General features: G+C 36.7%; 1 pseudogene; it reads right to left on the bottom strand.

Annotated features, from left to right (window-relative positions):
- The window catches only part of LOC149160602 (uncharacterized), a 29,790-nt pseudogene extending 11,416 nt beyond the window's left edge, over positions 1–18,374 (bottom strand).
- Between the last annotated feature and the right edge of the window lie 1,366 nt (positions 18,375–19,740).

Below are 19,740 nucleotides of genomic sequence, written 5' to 3' on the forward strand. Positions count from 1 at the left end.
GTACCCAATCTAGCTGAGCATTTGAGAGAAATTACTAATATGTTAAAGAAGGACAGCGTGGTAAAATGGACAGAGGATGCTATGAAATCATTTAATTTGGTAAAGTATGCTTTATCTACAGCCCCAATTTTGATTAGTCCCGATTATACACAAGATTTCATTTTATTCTCATTTGCATCTGAGCATACCATGGCAGCAATTTTAATGCAAAAGAGAGATCAGCTAGAAAAGCCCATTGCATTTTTCAACAGGACCATTAGAGATGTTGCTTTGCGGTACAATATAATTGAGAAACAGGCTCTTGCTCTTGTAAAAGCTTTGAAGGACTTCCAAGTGTATATTCTACACTCCCACGTCATAGCATATGTTCCCAATGCACCGGTTAAGGATGTGCTAGTACAAACCGATCCGGAAGGAAGGTAGGGAAAATGGATTGCAGCAATGTTAGAATACGATCTGGAGATCAAGCCTACAAAGCTAATCAAAGGACAAGGACTGGAAAGGTTAATGGTGGAATTAAATTTGCATGCTTTAGATATAAATATTATTCCAGCCATGTCCGAAGATGAAGAAGAAAGCTCCCTGATTCAAGTGTCTGAAATGTTCCTTCAGTCACCGTGGTATTCAGATATTGTGTATGTACTTCAGCACCTCTCACCACCTCTGGAAATGACCAAAAACAAAGGTAGAACTCTTAAACTTAAAGCTACTAAATTATGCATTTTGAATAATGCCCTTTATTGGAAGGATACAAGAGGTGTTTTGCTGAACTGTTTAATTGAATATGAAGCCCAGCAAGTGATGAGTGACTTTCACAAGGGTGATTGTGGTGGTCACTTGTTCTGGAAGACAACAACAAACAAAATATTGAGAGTAGGTTATTACTAGCCAACCTTATTTTCAGATGTTTACAAAATAGTCATGAGCTGTCATGAATGTCAGGTCTCTCAGGGGAAAAGAAAGTTGTTTCCTCTTCCTCTAAAACCGGTTGAAGTTAATGCACCATTTCAGCAGTGGGGACTTGATTTTATTGAGGAAATCCATCCAACATCATCGGCTCAGCAAAAATGGATCCTAACAGTAATAGACTATTTTACCAAGTGGATTGAAGCCATCCCAACCAGACAAGCAATTTTTGGAATCAAGTATTTTATCTCGTTTTGGTTGTCCTAGTAAAATCATCACAGATAATGCAACTGCATTCAAATCCAAGAAGATGATCGATTTTTGTAGCAAGTATAAGATCACCTTGGGTCACTCTACAACATATTATCCGCAAGGTAATGGTTTGGCTGAATCATCCAATAAGTCATTGGTGAACATCATCAAAAAGTTGCTGGAAACAAATAAGAAAGGCTAGCATAAAAAGTTAGTTAATGCTTTGTGGGCTGACAGGGTGAGCCAAAAGAATTCTATAGGTATGTCCCCATTTGAAATAGTTTATGGCACTAACACAGTCTTTCCAACATCTCTTACAGTTCCGATTATGAAACTTTTACAGGAGGCGGGTAGTGAGGAAGATGATTTTCAGCAAAGAACCAATCAGATGATCCATTTACAGTAGACAAGGGAGGAAGTTTTCCAAAACACTTTCAGATTGCATGAGAAGATCAAAAAGATCTATGACCAGAAAACAAAAGTAGATAAATTCCAGCTTGAGGATGTAGTATTACGGTGGGATGCTAGGAATGAAGATAAAGACAAGCATGGTAAGTTTGAAAACTTATGGAAGGGGTCGTATAAGATTGTTGCATACAAAGGACAAAATGCATTTCTACTCAAAGAGATGGATGGAGAAGATTGTTCAGGAGGACCAGTCAATGGTAGGCTCCTGAAGCACTACTTCTTCTAAGGTGATTTATGGAATCATGAAGTGGTCATTGTATATATCGTTTTCCTTTCATTGCAAGTGTTCAAAAGTTATAATTCATTTCAGCTTGGGGACCAAGGTGAAGGCTATAAAGTTGAGTGAAATTGTATCAATCTTTGAGTCTTGAGTCAATTTTCATACTGTCAGTTTCAGTCTTTGAAGTATATTGACCGTACTGCCCAATGGATGAGGCACTAGTCTACTTATCCCAGAGATCTATGGTTCTTGGCACCTCCAAGGAGCTACCATCCCCATTGGAGCCAATGTTAGTGTCAGTGTCTTCACACTGCCATCAGTGATCAAAATTCACTCTTTTGCATTTCATACTAGGTGTCCCATTCTGATGAGTTGCATTCCATTAGTTCATGGATCAACTGATGGTAGGGTTCATTTCAGTTTTTTACCTCATGACATATATCTGTTGACCTCCTTTCACACTTTTTAGTCCACGATTCATGTTTATTTTCAATTCATTTCATCAATTTGGTTTTATGTCTTAGGGTTTTAGTTTCATTAGGTATTAGGGTTTTACCATGGTCAAATTTTAAGTAACTATTGATTAATAATGGTCAGCAGACACATGAGGATGACAATAATCATCAGAAAAATTTTAAATCTCTTAATTTGTAATCTTAATAAAATTTTCACCTGAAAACTAGTTTTGAGGTGAAAACAGAGCATTGGTATATTATTTGTAAATTTCATGTAATTTTGTTATTTCTCATATGTAATTAATAGTTTCATGCTGCTCCTCGTTACCTGCTAATATTTCCAAGTACAAGTCAAAGAAATCAAACATCAATTCACTTGTTCAAAGCAAAAGATCAAGCACCCAAAAAACAGAGTATTAGAAAAGCAAATAGACATTACAAAGTGGGTTTTGAACATTAAAAATCAAAATTTGAAAAGCTATATAAAGGTCATCCCTCTCTTAAGTCATATAATTGTTTGAGTTGAAGTCCATGAGATAAAAACACGATTTTGAAGTGTTATTGAACAGAAGGGGTCCATTCACTGTGTTTTTGGGGAAATCAGACTGCTGCTACGCACCAAAGGCCTGCGCTACGCATAGAACTGGCGCTACGCACCTGGGTGATTTCTGTAGTGTAAAATTTAACTGGCGCTATGCACCAAACCAGCGCTACGCCCCTAGCAGCTAAGCTCGCAATCTTTCCAACTCACCTCAATTCACCTTAAAACTTCCAAATCACCTCTTTGCAAGTAAGTAACACCATCATTCCTGCAGATAAGGGTTGTTGCATCAGTTTTTCGTGATTTTGTCTCTCAAGAAGTCAAACCGTAGTTTTCACCAAACTAACTCATAAATTTAAAAGTTCACTCATATTTTGTTATCCTTTCTCATCTATTTGATGTTCCCTAAAACACCATCCCCTCATATATTATTCCCTAAACATCATTCCCTCATACATTTTCCCAAACACTACACATACACCCCAAACCCTATTCACTCCCTAAATCCCTACACTATTCCCACACCCTACTCACTCCCTAAATCCCATTCCCACTCTTGCTCACCCTCACCTATTTACCTATAAAATCTCTTCATACTCATCTTACATTCATTCACCCTATCTCTTCATTCACCACAAGAGAAACAATTATAAAACAATGGAGAGGGACAGTGAGTATGAACTGGAAGAAGAAACCCTTAGTAATAGTTCCAGGGAGAGAGACGCACAGGGCAGGAAGCCTGAAAAAGGAGGAAAACATATCACAGAGGAACCTACCAGTTTGAGGGAGCTGCAAACCTACCCATTTGCCACTTCTTGTCTTAAACATCAGTCATGCTTTGGCTTTTGTGAAATGGTGTAAAGGGTTCAATTTCATCATGAATTATCAAGGTTGTTTGTGACACATTTGGACAAAAAAGAAGTAAACCTTGCTAGAGTTACATTCACTTTGTCACTAGCTATTATTTCAGAGGCTACAGTTATTCCAAATGTGGGTGAAAAGTGGAACAAAGTTTAGGACATTGACAGGGAGTACTATGAGCCTTACATCAAGGCTAAATACCATAACAAACTTAAGAGATTATTCCCCTCTAAATTCTTGGAGGACAGGTTTTCTCTATTGATGAAGATCATCATCAAGTACTTTACTTATGAAGGTAGGTTCTCTTGACTGTATGCCTACCATATCAGACTGTTGATGCATTTCACTAGGGTGAGAATGATGAATATCCCCTACTTCGTATTCAGAAACATTAAGAAGATGGCATTCATTGTAAAGAAGAAATCATACCCCCAACAGTTAACTAGTATTTACCACTACTCTTTGATTAAAATCATTGTTTTACCTCAGATGAACCTTCTTAACATGCCAATGGGAGACTTTCATTTCTCATGAAATGTTCAAAGGCCCTCAAGTCTTTTCATCAGTGCCTCATGAAGAAGGTGGACCTTCAGGACATGAAAAGATCAAAGAGACTGAAATTGTTGGAGTGCCAGTATTTATGACATATGAGAGAGGCACTAGGAAACTTTTTGCATCTACCAGGCGAGTATTATCTCCACAAGGTGTGGAAGGGGTCTCACCTTCATCTTCAGGTTACAAGCAAATGCTATCTCCATAAGGAGTGGAAGGGGCTTTGCCTTCTTCTTTAGCTAAATAGGTACATGTACACAAGGGCAAAGGTAAAGGAAGGAAAAAGATGCATAAGAAGCATCTTGGAGATGGGCAAGAGAGAGATTTTGACCTTGTTGATCATGACGAGACACAAGGAGTTGATGTCATTGACTTGGAAACTCAAGATCCAAAGACTGTCAAAATCATGATCATTAAAGAGCAAGAGGTTGAGATACAAGCTTTGTCTAAAAATTTAGAGAGGGCTAAGTGGGTCATCAAATATCTAGAGCAATAAAACAAACAATTGACCGACAAGCAAGTTCTCATGGAGCTGCAAATGATCAAGGAGAACCGACAGAAGGCTAAGAAGGAAAAGGTCAAATTGACTTCAATTTAACAAGAGATCGAGAATGACTGGGAAATTTGGCTTGAGAGGGTCAACATACACCTTGAGGGGCTGATTGAGAAGGCTAATAGAGACAAGAAGATGCTTCGTCACATGGCCTACCACTACATGACCCGGAACAAAATCTGCAACATAAGAATGAGAAAGCTTAAGGCTAAGTTGAGGAAGGCCTTAAAAAGAAAAAAGGAGCAAGACAAGTTGAAAATCTTGGCTGAAGCCTCATTAGTCCATGAAGGCAACTAATGGTGGTGCCTTGTGCCAAATCTGGGCAAGTTTTGATAAGTTTTTATCATTTTGAAATTTTGAAATTTTCCAATGCAGAAAATTTCCCTAGGTGCATAGCGATGCTACACTTTTCATTGGAGGAATTTTTGAAGAAATGACTTACATATCTGGATTCATCATGATGAGAACATCAAACCCAGAAAATCTCAGCAATTTTGGAGAAAAACTTGGTCACCAAAAGGTCAAAAAACCATCAAAAAATGACCTCTCTGTCTCTTTTTGGACACACAAAAGTAGCCTTGGGAGATTTCACTTTTGAGGGAGCCAATGACCTCCAAATGTAAAAATTAAAGATGTTCTAGAAACTAGAAAGGAATACCTTTCCAATGAGCTATCGCAGGCTCAATTTGGCTAAGGGGAGGGCCTCCAAGAGTAGTTGTGAAGTGGCGCTACGCACTTGGCCAGTGGCACTACACATAGAGCCAGTTTGCTCAAAAATCCAGTTATCACCTAGTTTTTCTACAAGTTGACTTTTTCTCTCATCATGTATGAATTTATGATTGTAAATGATGCTATGCTATGTAAATGTAATTGTAAAATGACCTTAGAAGGCAGATTCATCATTTTAAGGTGGTTTGGGGGTTAATGAATCAGTTTCCATGCTTATAGAGGCGAGTTGTTCCACTGCCTATATTCCTGCTCTTTGTTTGGAAATGGTTGTAATAGTTCCTTATCTCTTGGATTCAACCCCTTATGGCTAGCATAGGTGGTTTGATTGTCTATATTATGTACCTTTTCAGTCATTAGCAAAGGTTGGACTCTCTTGGATGCTCTGAGCTACATTGTACGTCTTTACAGCAGTTTGGCAAGGAGATAAACCAGGATTTGCAGCTATTTTTGTGGGATTCTCGTCATAATGTGTTTTTGCATAGTTTCTTCTTCTGTCATTAGTTTTTTCTCATGTGTTATGTGTGCCAAAATCTAATTCATTTTTCTAAACTAAATAAAATCAAGATAGATAGGTAGAATACATTGGTTACATTGCTTTGCCTTGGGAATCCATTTAGTTTTTGATGTTTTCTATAGTCTGAAGAGGATACATGATCTCTGCATGCCCTCCTCAGCTACTCATCAATTTTAAACCTACCATCTCACTCAATTTCAAGTGCTAAAACACCTACCTACCTCGCCCCATAGAACACCCTGCATTCCTAACTTGATTTCCTAGACCCAAAGCTGCCTGCTCCATTTGATCTAGCAAAATCATCAAAATCAATCAAAAAACCCTAGAGCTGCTATACCTAGCCTAAAATCCATATTTGTAGTCATCTCGACTGATATTGAAAAGGAGAGAGCCCTCTCTCGACCTGGTAGGGCTAGTTACGAGGTTAAGCTTGGTTTGTGGTTATCCTAGGATTACCTCCCTTCAGCCTAAGGTCAACCTAGGTTCTAACAGGTATGACACATGAAGTCTTATCTGTAGAATAATTATGTATGATAGATGAAACTTTACCTGTATGTAATGTCTCTCAGGGTTTTGAAAGTTGGTTGTTAGACTCTGGTGCTTCTCATCACATGTGTCCACATAGAAATTGGTTTACTCCATATGAAGATGGAAATTGTAGTTTTGTGTTTATGGGTAATAATGGAACATGTCAGACTGTTGGGTTGGGAAATATCAAGATTAAAATGTATGATAACACAGTTAGAATATTAACTAGTGTGTTATAGACATTTTTGTGCCTCGCAGCATGGAGCATGAAATGTCAATAATTACAGGGATCCTCAGTCCCTAAACATGTTGTTCTTACCTCTAGAGGAACAAGGTCAGCAAACCACAGCACTTCCTATCAGTTCTCCACCTGAAAACACTTAAAAACAGGCTATTTTTTGATCATGTCAGCTGCTCCACTGAGCATCTGCGCTGAATGTCAACTGCTCCTCCTTGTACCTGCGCTGAAAGTCAACTCCAATGAAGGCTACCTGCGCTGGGCAAGATTGGCCAAGTGGCACAGTCATTCTGCAAGGTGTCAATTGCCCAGGAAGCTTCCAAACTGACACTTGGTTCGAGGAATTCGCCCTGTGATGAGTAAGAGGTACTTGATCTCCATGTGGAAGCAAGGATCTCCAAGTGGACTCAAGAACTGAAGTTTAACTGAAGGGAGAGAGGACACTAGTCAGCTTTATGCCAGCCTCAAGCTGACTCATCCTTTCTCCAAATCTCCTATATATAGAGCTCTCTCATGAGGTCTAAGGAGGCTGGAATTTTGTGCAAAGCAAGGAAGTGCTGTTGGTTTACAGTTAGAGCTATTGGGTGATTGCTTTTATAGAGGGGAAGAGGAGATTTCTTGCTGCTGGGGAGGTGCTGCTGGATTGGAGCCATTTATGGTTGTAACCTTCTCAGAACCTTTTTCTTCTATCAATAAAGCTTTGATGTTCTCCTATATACTTGTATTGCAATGATGTATTGTTTTTATCTGTATATTTGATCCATCCTAATCCATGCATCAGTTATGAGTACATGTTTCTTGTAGTTTCCCTCTCTTGTTTTTGCAGGATCTTTGTGTAGCTGGGCCGGCAAAGGGAGCAAGGAGCTGGGAACAAGAGGCAAAGAGAGAAGACAGGATCGACAAAAGCGAAAGACATCGGTTGGTCAATCTTTTCTTCCTTCTCTGTACTTTCATAAAGGAAAAATATCAAAGCTTTACTTTCAGTTGTTGCTAAGGAACTATCACCCTTAGAGTAGGGATAGGGTCATTCCGAGTCGGATACTTTTCCCCACAACATAGTGTTAGACATGTACCTGAATTGAAGAAAAATTTGATTTCTTTGGGAGTGTTAGATTCAGATGGTTATAAGTTTACAGATCAGAATGGAATGTTGAAAGTCTCTAAAGGTGCCCTAGTTGTTATGAAAGCAGAAAAAGGTCAAAAATCTTTATAGACTCAAAGGAAGTACTCAAGTCAGTGAAGCAGCGATTGTGTCAAAAAAAGAAGAAGAAGGTACTCGCCTGTGGCATCAGCGATTGGGTCACATGAGCAAGAAAGGTCTTTAGGTACTGATGAAACGTAAATCACTTCATGATCTGAAATCTTTGAAGTTGGGTTTTTGTAAACATTGTGTGTATGGAAAACAATGTAAACAGAGATTTAAAATTGGAAATCATAGTAAAGATATTTTAGACTATATTCATTCTGATCTGTGGGGACCATCTCCTGTTGTTTAATATGGATGTGCTCTATATTTTTTAATGTTTATTGATGATTTCTCCCATAAAGTTTGGGTCTTTATGCTGAAAAAGAAAGCTGATGTATTCAATATCTTTAAACAATTTAAAGCAATGGTAGAGAAAAGAACAGACAAATCAATTAAATGTTTAAGAACTAACAATGGTCGTGATTTTACTTCAATAGAATTTGAACAATACTGTAAGGATGAAGGAATTGTTAGACAAAAAACTATTGTTTAGACTCCTCAACAAAATGGTGTTGTTGAACGTATGAATCAGACTCTTATGGAAAGAGCCAAAAGCATGATCAGCAATGCTAACCTACAAAAGGAGTTGTGGGCAAAAGAAGTATCCACTACTTGTTATTTAGTTAACAAATCACCTTCAGTAGCAATTAAATGTAAAATTCCTGAAGAAGTTTGGTCAGGTCAGTCTTGTGATTATTCACATTTAAGGATATTTGACTGTGATGCTTATGCTCTTGTTCCTAAAAATCAACATTCAAAATTAGATCCAAAATCAAAATGTTATCTCTTTGTTGGGTATGACTATGCGGTGAAAGGGTACAGGTTGTGGGATCCTATGTCACAAAAGATAGTCATTAGCAGAGGTATAACATTTCATGAATCTTCTCTCTTAAAATCATATGTTGAAAGAATTGAACAAGAACAAGTATCGCCAAATCAACAAATTCAGTTGGAGGCTACACCTTTCTATGAAAGTCAAAAGGAAGATGAGACTTCTGGAGAAAAAGGTGTTGAAGATACTGTTGAAGTTTTTGAACTAGTTCAACAACCAGTCACTCTAAGAAGGTCTACAAGGGAAAGAAAAACTCCCAAAAGGTATGAAAATTTTGCTTCATCTTTTTCTTTGATTACTGAAGATGGGGAACCTTCTTGTTATCAGGAAGTAGTAGCTAATACAGATAGCAAAAAATGGAAAACAACTATCGAATCAGAAATGGATTCCTTAGCCAAGAACAATACCTGAGATCTTGTAGAACTTCCTGAAGGGAGAAGTGTTGTTGGATGCAAATGGGTCTTCAAACTTAAATGGAAAGTTGATGGAAGTATCGAAAGGTATAAGGTGAGACTGGTAGCAAAAGGGTATTCTCAGGTTCAAGGTATCGAATTTCATGAGATTTTTTCACGAGTTGTAAAACTTGTTTCTATTCGTACTGTGTTGGTAATAACTGCATTACTTAACCTTGAGTTAGAACAGTTAGATGTTAAAACATCTTTTCTAAATGGTGATTTGAATGAAGAGTTATATATGGAACAACCAGAAGGTTTTGTACAAGGTCGCAGCAGAAGATTTGTTTACAAGCTCAAGAAATCATTGTATGGTTTGAGGCAGTCTCCCAGACAATGGTACAAGAAGTTTGACTGCTTCATGGTGAGCCAAAAATTTATTAGAAGTGAGTATGATCATTGTGTATACTTCAAGAGTTTCAATGGAATATTCATTATCTTAGCTTTGTATGTTGACAATATGCTTATTGCAAGCAAAAGCATGGAAGAGATCAACAGGTTAAAGGCTCAACTCTCTAGGAAATTTGATATGAAGGATCTTGGAGGAGCAAAACATATCTTGGGCATGGAGATACACAAAGATAGGAAAAATGGTAAGCTTTGGTTATCACAGCAGAAGTATGTGGAGAAAGTACTTGAAAAGTTCTGTATGAACAATGTGAAACATGTTAATGTTCCATTAGCTTCCCATTTTAAGCTTTCTTCGGTTTTGAGTCCTACAACTGATGAAGAAAAGCAGTATATGTCTCACATACCATATGCAAATGTTGTAGGCAACTTAATGTATGCGATGGTATCTACAAGACCTGACATTTCACATGCAGTTGGAGTTGTCAGCAAGTTCATGGCAAATCCAGGTGAAGAACATTGGTGAGCAGTGAAATGGGTGCTTTGATATCTAAGAGGCACAAGCGACCATTGCATCATCTTTAATGGTAGTGAAGGATCAATCTGTGGATATGTAGATGCTGATTATGCAAGTGATTTGGACAAAAGATGATGTACCACAGGTTATGTCTTTACTCTTGCAAGTGGAGCAATTAGTTGGATGTCAAAGCTTCAAGAAATAGTTGCATTGTCCACTATCGAAGCAGAATATATAGCTGCTTCATATGTGAGTAAAGAAGCAATCTGGTTAAAGGATATACTTGGTGAGATTGGAAGGACGTAGGAGAAAGTGAATGTACTTTGTGACAGTCAGAGTGCTATTCACTTAGCTACAAATCCTGCTTATCATAGCAGAACCAAGCACATTGATGTAAGGTATCATTTTCTAAGACATGTGATCAATGGTGTAAAAGTAGCTTTTCAAAAGGTCCATACACGAGAGAATTGTGCAGACATATTCATAAAGCCAATTATAGTAGAGAAGTTGTGATGGTGTTTAGCTTCTCTTGGCTTGCAGAAGAGATGATGAATGGGCATGGGCAAGGGATTAGGAAAATTGTAGTCAAGGTGGAGTTTGTTGGAAATTGACAGCTAATTAATGTAAATTTGGTAAAATTGTATTAGTTATTGACAAGTTAGTTTTATACCGAAATAGTAGTTATGTAAATGAGGAGGCTCATATAAAACTGATGATTGCCCGAACTATTGTAGTGGAGAATCATTTATTAATTGAATAGAAATTCCAATCCCTTGCCCCATGGATGTTTCCTTGACACCCTGTGAGGGTTTTACCACGTAAATCTTGAGTTCTTACTTGTGTGGTTGTATTCAGTTTCATTTTCTTTATTGTTTAGTAACCTCTTGTAACTACACATGTTTGGGAGTTTTCCAAACTAGAATCCATTCCATCTTCATTCTCTGTTCTTTGTCCCATCAACTTCATGGCATCATTCCTCAACAAAAGGTTGGGATCTTCACATTTTTTGGCGCGTTCCTCATCTGACTTAGCAAATGAAAGGAATTTTGGTAAGAGAAAGGGGTGAGATGGTTGATGCGAGTTATCATTTTCAACAACTTCCTCCCCTGCAAATGCAGGTTCCTCCCGCACAACGTCCCATTCTCTTCCCTAATGCCTCTCAACCGCTCAAAGAAAATTCTCTTACATTCCTCAAGATCATACAAAGCTACCTCCCTGTCAGCTTGCTACTGCAACATCAAAATCTACAAAGAAACAATATATATTATTTGCATAATCAAACAATCCACATGAACTATTAATTCATAAATTAATATGTGAGCACTCCTTAATCTTAGAGTATCTGACTTATTTGTAATTCCTTTTCAATGCTTTCATCTTATATACATACACTGAATATTGAATTTGTAACAACTGAATATTGAATTTGAATTTCTGAATTTAGGCTTTTTGTGGTCCATAACTTGTATGTTAAGAAGTTTTTCAGTAAAAATCATATAAGAGAATTTTCTTGTCTACTTTTAAAATCATCAAGTGTGATTCATCTTGTCTTGTTCATCTTTAATAGAAAATAAACCACACTTAATAGGTCAAAAGCATCCAAAAAAATTCCCTTATGTGATTTTTAGTGAAAGATTTCTTAAGATTCAATTTGAATCTTATTTGTAACCCACTTTATATATGCACCCTGACATTTTCACTCATTCATGAATATGCTTATTATAAATAGTTTGGAAAAGGTTCCATTGGGGTTTCAAATGGATCGGCAATCTGGCTCAGCTTCCAAAAAGTCACAAAGATTTTCCTACAACACCTGGCTTGGAACATTAGCTAGGGCCACAACATTCTCATTGGCACCTACCACATTCTAGGTGCTGACAATATGGATATGATCAGAGCAACTTTTAAATACTCTAAATAGAAGAGGCATATACTTTTGGTGTCAAGCCATTTCACTATGGAGGGGTCCATAGTCTGAAAGAACACATGGGAATTGGGTCTATTTGTGCATTGGGACCTTGGGATCGCATTGTTGCTGAGATGAAACAACTCGGGATGTGGTGGCAATCATGATAAATTAATCTGGTCAGGGAAGATGAAGAATGATAACATTAAAGTTGCAGATATATACCTCTCTCTCTGCTCAAAGGATGCACAACTAAGTGAGAAACATGTTTTATTTTCCTTTTGAAAACTAATATCCCAAACAAAATCATTCTCTTTACTTGGTTGGTTTTCCATAATAAAAATCTTACTTGGGAAAACTTGCAAAAGCGACAATGGCAAGGACCTGGCATCTGTCCTATCTACAAAGAGGAATCAGAAAATAACAATCATATTTTCCTTACATGTCAACATACAATTCAGGTATGGAAAATACTTTCTTCATATATTGGTTTTCCATATATTCAACATGCAGGCATTGTAGATTGTTTAAGGTGGTGGAGCTCTCAAAAGTCTGTCTAGAGAATCATTCCGCCTATTCTCTTTTGGGAAATTTGGAAGTGGAGAAACAACTGCATCTTTGAGAATTGCACTGGAAATTTCTATAAGATCATTGAAAATGTTTTAATGAGCCACACACTACATACATCAAATGAAATTTTCTCCAAAACACCCCGTCAAAAGAGGACTGAACTCAAGATGGAATACGCTATGGGTTTTTTTGATGGTGCTCCTCAACGGCACACATGTGGTTCCGGGTTTTTGCTTGCCATCTCAGAGGCATACAAAACATTTTGGCATGGAGGTAGGGGCACTAGCATAAAGGCTGAAGCAATGGCCTTATGGGGCCTCTTATGGTTTACTAATTTCCTTGATATCCCTTTCATTCATATCCATGGGGATTCAAAAATTATAATTGATCAATTAATGGGCAAGGAAAACATCACAAACCCATTATTACATTGCTGGCTAAGAAGAATTGAACTACTATGGAATCAACACAACAACTCCACTATCAGCCATGTTGGCAGGGAACAAAATATGGATGCAGATGAACTATGGAAGAGGGGCTTAAATGGCAATACTGGAAAAATGCACTTAGAAATTATCGTGAATCAGATAGTCATAGACATAGGAGACTTCCCATTACCTGGCTAGTTTCTTCATCCCCTCTTCTTTTTTGTATAATTTTTTGTAACTCTACTTGTCTTATAACTGTTTTGCTTTCAATCATCTGGAGGGATGGACATGTTGTTATTTCACACTGTGCAATGGGCTAGAAGAAGCAGTTGACATGCTGAATGCTTTCTATTTTCTTTTTGGTTCTGAACTGCATACAACCTTATCATGCAAGTTTATAATTCTGGATTTGTATGTGGTCTATGGACTGTTATTTCTCCATTTATGTTTTGTAGTAGTTGACATGGTGAATGCTTTCTATTTTCTTTTTAGTTCTGAAATGCATACAACCTTATCATGCAAGTTTATAATTCTGGATTTGTATGTGGTCTATGGACTGTTATTTCTCCATTTATGTTTTGTATTTGGCAGCATGGGACAGAATGCTGAAATGGCATCTCCAAATAGATCTTTTATGATATGGAACAATTGAATGGCATTGTAATCTCCTAATTCTGAGCTATTAATATAAATCATGCTTTTTTAGTACTGAAAAAAAGAATAGTTTGGCTGCTTCAGACAAAGATGCATGTTACACAGCGAAAGATGCATGATGCAAACCTTTTGTACGAAAAACTCATAAATTTAGTGGACATAAGCTAACAAGAGCGAATTCAACTGTTTGAACAAAGGTAACTTCAGTTACATCTCTCCCAAATTTCCTGAATATTTCTGAATCTGCAACGACATTATGTTAAGGTGCAGTAAAACAGGATTTAGAAACCAGGCAATAAGAGGTTGATGTGCTCCCTAACTTGTTTTAGCACATATTTCATCGATCTATGTTATGGTATAATACTACAACTGACCGAGAGGCGAAACCACCTCTTAAACAGTTATATGGGTCCAGCACGAAAACCCAATCTCATCATTGTTGTTATTCCGACTACTTGCTTAATGTCTTATGTGTTGAAAAAATTGAACAGGCTAGTAGGAATCTCATCGGTTTTGTTATTCCAATTACTTGCTTAATGTTTTATGTGTTGAAAAAGCTGAGGATTCAACCAGGCTATTCTCGGAGCCAATGGGCTGCTTTACATCCGAGCCACATGCCTTCCTTAATGAGGGAGAAGTTGAGAGAGTGGACTGATATCACAAAATCCCCAGTGAAACCAGATCATGGGAAAGGAAAAAATAACAAGAAACATATCCCTGTAAAACACAATCTATTAAATCACCGTTCCAAACCCCTAGTGTCCCATATGTTAAAATCTTGGAGAAACTTATATCCCCGGAATTTAACAAACTAGCAAGAAAATCGGCAGTCCATGGAACTTCCCAATCCGCCGCGATACATGGAACCATTGCGCATAAGTAAGATTTAAAAATCAACAAAGCACCACACTCGGTGTAAATGAGTCCATACTCCCTCAACTTAACTTGATTGTGAATTTTGGAATACAATTTTAAGGACAGGAGTTAGGTCAGACCTGGAGTTAGGTCAAAATGTATGCCTGGATTAGCACTTGTTCCTTTCTGGTTTCAGGGTGTCATGGGTCATCAACTCAGGTCCTTTCATTGTAAATGCATGGAGTTATTTGAAAGGTGGCAAATGTACGAAATTATCTGGGGGTGGTGGGGAGGAATCCCCACCTTGCTGCTTATGGTCCACTTTGCTCTTTCCTTTGGTAAAACTGACAGTAGTTTATGTTTTGGTGGCAAGACCTATCTCTTCAATTCATTACCATAAATTTTAGGACCACTAATTAGGTCAATGTTCTTCTTTTTGTTTTTGCACAATACAACAGGTAGGGAGGTCTTCAAATTGGTGGTTGTTCTATCAACCTGGGCAATCCAACGAACCCATTCCACAAGTATCTCATTTAACTATCATGTTTTGGTTTGTGGTATAGGTTTGTGGTTTATGTTATATAGGGAATTTTTCTATATGGTTTTAGTGATAACATTTTACCTTGCAGTTTAGTAATACAATTCAAGTTTATGATGTTTTATTCTTCATGTATCTATCAATTTTGGTCTCATTATGTGTTGGGAAATTGGTGTGTCACAAATTTCAGGGCTAACTCTTTTAGTTACCTAGCATTACAAAGCCTAGGTGTCGAGTCTATGGTCTATCTTACTCTAAAGTGGGTTATTCACCTTAGAGCATCTTTTGGGGTTTTTAAGGGTGTATTTTTGTGGGGTTTATTAAACACTTATTGTTCTTGGGTTCCAATTGTGGAGCCTAGGAGAGGACCTATTTGTGCAATGGTTAGCCTTCCAGAAAGCTTAATGTTTGTTTTTCTCTTTATCTTATTGGTCATTATTCTATTCAAATTTGTGTGGATTAATCATTTCTCTTATTAACTATGTCTTTTTCTTAAAAAAAAAATGTATAATGGTAGAGGAGGGGAGAGTAATTATACCCCTCATAGTCTAAAGTTGTTTTGGTTGAGATTCAATTTTAAATTATTTTGATTGAGTCCCTCCAGAGAAATTCTCCACCTAAATCAAAATAATTTAGTGACAGACTATACTTTTATACTTTTTAGACTTTGAAGTGGGAAGAGTTTAACTTAAATGGATTCTAGGAAAATTTAGAAAATGAAGACAATAGTTTCTACATTATTTGAAGTGCACCAACAAACGAATACTCTCCTGTATGGTTCTGAGAGATATGCAAGTACAAAATTATAAAGTTTTTGCATGACAATATGATATTAAATAACTTCTTTGGAATGTACGCTTCGGCGTGGACGATATACTCTCACAATTTAGGAGGGTCAAAAAATATATGGTCTCTGACTCTTATCGTGAGGAGCTCACTAATGCCTCAATAGTCATCAATGCTCCACCTGCTAAAACCTCTCCACGTGTTAATTTATCTCCTCTTTCCACATCAGATTGATACGGGATTTGATGTTTCATCTTTTCTAGTACCTCCTTCCACATTATCACTAGGTTCTCTTGGTGTCTTATCTAAGAATATGATGGACAATACCACTATTTTCCACATCTGGCATGAAATTTGGTCTTTGTTTTTTTGCAAAAGTGGGAAATGTTGGTTTTTAGTCTTCCATGCAAGTTTTTAATTGTTTTTTTTTTATGGTGCATGGTTTTGTTTTGGTATGCTTCAAAAGCACTTTCTTGTTTATTTTGGTTTTAATTTTTTTATGCCAATGCTCGTATGGCTTATGGATATATTATGATTTCAATCTCTTGTTTTTATGGTTTTGTTCTTTGGTAATGTAGCACCTAAGTTTTCAGCTTGTTATAGATAAAAATGGTGCTTAGTTTATTTACCTTGTTGGAGGTTTACACTCCTAGGTCATTCTTTTTGGGATGCCAACAACTATATTCTATCAATGTAAAACATGTTTTTATTAATAGAAATCATTTCCATCTACTTACAAAAAAAAATGTAACATGAATCACATGTTCTTAACCATTAAGTCACTCATGCTCACTCATGTTGTACACACACAACCCAATTGAAATTAAAACATTTCTTATAGTTAAAACATTTTAATATTATGGTTTTCAGTGTCAAGGAGATATGTAATTCCTTCTATCCTCAACATGGAGTTGACATGTCACATTTAAAAATATATTAATAATACAAAAAAAAAATTCTACATCCACTAAAATATTTCAGTATAAACTTTATTCATTTAATGTAATGGTAGGTATAGGGTGTTATCTCCAACCATGGTGAGACAAAGGTACATTCCTTCACCTACAATCATAGAATATTTCAGTATAAACTTTATTCATTTAATGTGATGGTAGGTGTAGGGTGCTATCTCCAACAGTGGAGGGACAAAGATACATTCCTTCACCTACAATCATAGATTATTGTCTAATAACATGCCTAATTCAAAATTTATACTTATAAATACCATCAAAACCTTCCAGCTGACTCTGATAAAAACTTGACTCTAATCATCATATCCATGCTCTTCAACTATGAATCACAAAATTGCCTCCTAGACTTTTTCTTAGAGCACATCAAACAAACTAAAATAATCTATGACATTGGTATCCTTCTTTCACATCCTTATGCATTAAAATAACTAGGATAGCCTCTCCAATCAAGCAACGAATAAAAAAACATAGGTCTTAGTAATAAATCTCAATGAATATCGAAAACCAATCCTATAACCTAGCAAATTCTCTTACATAGTACATGATTATAGACTTACAGATGGTGCACCAAGTGGACTATAATTACAAGAATAACGAGAGGGAGTCAACAAGACCTTTCCACTACCATCGTATGTCCTCGTCTCTCACCATTCCCGCACATGAGTCATTCTCCTCTACCTGACGGGATGCATTCAAGGATAATTTTATGGTTATTAGTTTTGATATATCCCAATAGTTCTCCTCTAGTTGCATTGATTATCACCCTAGTGCATTTTGGCTTAGGGTTTCTCTGTTTGCTCTTTGTCTTTCCATTTTCTGCAAAATATCTCTATTTATTATGATGGAAATTTTTTGGCTTCTTGATCTTGGGTGGGATTTCCTAGACCCAACTTGCAAACTCAACCTTATTCTTCATTTAAGTTGCATCTTCTTACTTTTCATGGTTTATTATATGTTTTTCATATTTTCAACATGTTTTGTTTGTAATTAAAATTGGGGGTTACATCCCCTCTATTTTAATCTTGGGTCTTCCTTTCTTCAGATTCCTTGTATGACACATCTTCTCTTGGGAAATATGCATCCTCTTATAAAAAATCCCTTGGGTGGTGCATATAGCTAAACTCTTCTCTTCTCTCTCTTCATATATTTAGGGCTTATGGTTCTATTAGCTTCACTTCTCATTCATCAACTCATATCTATAACCTCTTTAGGTCACCATCTTTGCCAAAACTTGTAGTAGCAAGGGTTCAAGGAGCATTAATCTAGTCACATAACATGGACTACTCCAAGTTAAGGAAGACAAAACAAGCTTTGGAAAGTCATGAAGCTAGACTAACTTACTTGACACCCATTGGGAAAATATTTCTATAAAATTTGAGGGATTGGTAGCCAACCTTCATCTTCAGCAACTCAAAATCAAGACAAATGAAATTGTCACTAGTTTCTTCATCCATCTTAGTTATGGAAAAAGAAATTCAACACTTCATACAATCCATCAATCAATCCAAAATCCATCTCCAATAACATCAAGATGTCTTCCTAATAGCCTATTCACTCCTCAAATTGAGAAATTAACTGAAACAAAAAACAATGAGCAATAGTAGTAGAAGCATACCAAAATACTTTATAATTGGGTGCATGTCTTGACTGCTAAATCAACATCGCATGACACTCCTGATGACTAACTCTTCCTCGTTTTGAATTTTGCATGTACTTTCACGTTGTACTCTCTTAAAACCTTCCGTAGAGTTAAAATCTCTAGAATTTTCAAATTTTAATAGATTGTATCCAATCATTACTGATACTATCATGATACTTGTTAAGATCCGATTACAATGTTCTAAAATGAGTAAAAATACCCTAATATTGGACTTCCACGGTAACCCCAATGCAGCACTCTTATAATTCCTAAATTTCCCTCGTTTCAGTTATAAATATATATTTTTTAACTTTGTTCTCAAATGGGCAGAAGCCTGCTTTTGTAGTTTTCCTAAAGGTATCCATTTTATAATATAAAATTTCTTCAATTTGGAATATATATACATATATATAAAATAAGAGATGTTTATAAGGCCAATCAAATAATGTTATAAAAGGAAAGAGAGTTTATCAAAAGGGTTTAAAAAAATTTGGGTTAGTTAACGTAAAGGTTCATTAGCTCAGTCCATGAAAATGAGGTAATAAATGAAGTATTTCAGATCGATCCGTGAAGATTCAAGTTTTACAAGATGAACATGTTAATAGTGTTTTACAAGATGAACATGTTAATAGTGTTGAAGTCACTATTGCTTTTATATCAAAACCTGCAGGTGTTAGCCTTCTACACTGCCATTAATGGGGAGCCAACAATCTCCCCCAACGTGAGCTCAGTGTGTTTTGAACTCGAGACCTTTGGCTGTGATACCACTTGTTGGCATCACGATTGCCGTTACACCAAAACCCACAGGTGTTAGTAAACAGACACATGGCTAGATTTAAGCACATGCCACGAAACACATGGGGAACATTCATTAACGGGGAGCAAACATATTCACTTATAGACATAGAAGAATCTCTCCTAGTTTCTCAATTCTTGGAAAGCATAATTATGCCTTCGCCAATCGCAGCTGATAAGATAACCCGTGTCCATTGGTAATGTCCCATATACAGTCGTGTTTACTCGAAATTCTGACATATTTGTAAACATAGGAGGAATCTGTCACTGGCACTGGTCAGTGAGAGTTTATTGCAAAGATAAATCATAGGAATACAGTCTGCAACTTGAGCTTACTCTATCAGTGAACATCCTTTAACAAGTGAGTAAGGATGAATTCAGGGAAA

Source organism: Pinus tabuliformis, chromosome 5_2 (assembly GCF_031772625.1).
Source record: "Pinus tabuliformis cultivar Carrire ecotype Pingquan chromosome 5_2, CPIR1, whole genome shotgun sequence".
NCBI lineage: Eukaryota > Viridiplantae > Streptophyta > Pinopsida > Pinales > Pinaceae > Pinus > Pinus tabuliformis.